The sequence below is a fragment of the Octopus bimaculoides genome, chromosome 24, assembly GCF_001194135.2.
Source record: "Octopus bimaculoides isolate UCB-OBI-ISO-001 chromosome 24, ASM119413v2, whole genome shotgun sequence".
In the NCBI taxonomy this organism is placed as follows: Eukaryota; Metazoa; Mollusca; class Cephalopoda; order Octopoda; family Octopodidae; genus Octopus; species Octopus bimaculoides.
This window is the reverse complement of record NC_069004.1, coordinates 13,336,658-13,337,940: the sequence shown is the minus strand read 5'-3', so window position 1 is coordinate 13,337,940 and position 1,283 is coordinate 13,336,658. Positions and strand designations below refer to the sequence as shown.

General features: G+C 34.3%; 1 protein-coding gene across 1 annotated transcript in view; it reads left to right on the top strand.

Annotated features, from left to right (window-relative positions):
• Positions 1 to 632, top strand: part of LOC106882743 (lymphocyte expansion molecule) — a 43,966-nt gene extending 43,334 nt beyond the window's left edge. Inside the window, exon 9 of the mRNA XM_014933517.2 lies at positions 476 to 632. The gene's annotated coding sequence lies outside the window, so the exon portion shown is untranslated. The remainder of the gene's footprint in view (positions 1 to 475) is intronic.
• The last annotated feature ends 651 nt before the right edge of the window (positions 633 to 1,283 follow it).

The following is a 1,283-nucleotide window of genomic DNA, read 5'->3' as shown; positions in this document are numbered from 1 at the left end:
TATATATATATATATATATATATATATATATATATATGTATGTATTAAAGAAACCAAAAAATAAAACAACAATGATAGTGTTCAGTAAGCTGGTTCAGGTATTTCTGTCAAAGAGACATGGCTAAACAAAGTTGTACATCATCTCCCTCTTTCTGTCACATACCCACACTTTTTCGATCTTATTATTACTCCCACTGCCACCATCAACACTACTACTTTTAATATAATATCATCAACTCTCCCTAAATTTCTTTGGCTCTCTTTCTCTCCCTCTCTTTTTCTGTCTGTCTGTCTCTCTCTCTGTCTTCACCACTGCTCTCACCCCAGCATGAGGAACAGTAGAAGTGTCATTGAATGGTGAGAGAGTGGGGGGGTCAAAGTGTGACACACTGACACACAAAAATTAGTTTCCACATTTATTATATTAGATATATATATATATATATATATATAATATTTCATATCTTATTTCTAGGAAAAGATTGCAGAATAACATACATGCCGAACCTGATGACTTAATCAGACACAATACAAGCTACAGTGTTAAATCTGCCCTGAATGTAAAGTGAACCCAAGAAATCACAGTCTCATCTCTTTAATTATTCATTAAAATTTTTCTATGTATACATTTACATATTTTTCTGTTTCTGAATTTAAAAATTTGGTGCCTGCAATGGACAAATAAAGATATATATAAGTTGGACCAAAAGTCACGCACCAAAACATTTTACGTTTTATTTATATCAAGTTATTATGCTTCTGGCAGTTTCCATCTACTAAATCGCTCACAAGGCTTTGGTCGGTCCAAGGCTATAGTAGAAGACACTCGCCTAAGCTTGCTTCCCAACCACATGGCTCAGGGTTCAGTCCCACTGCTTGGCACATTGAGCAAGTGTCTTCTACTATAGCCTTGGGCCATCCATAAATTACCTTTACAATTTGAAAAATTCAGAAAAAAATGTAAAAGGAAGATAACTCAGAAGAGTTTATTGGAAATCACTTTCACAGAGGCTTCATTGCTTGCATGCCAGATATCTAGACTATACAGTATAATAAATTGTGTAAGCTGTAAAGATTATTCACGAACACTCTGTGTGTATATATGTGAGTGTGTGTGTCTGTGTGAGTGTGTGTGTCTGTGTGAGTGTGTGTGTGTATACGTTAATATTGAACAATGAAAATGAGTGCTCAACACTGCATCAGTGGATAAAATTAAGGCTACTATTAGTTTCATTTTAAGGGAAATCATTTAACAATTATCAGTTATCAAGCATATCACATGA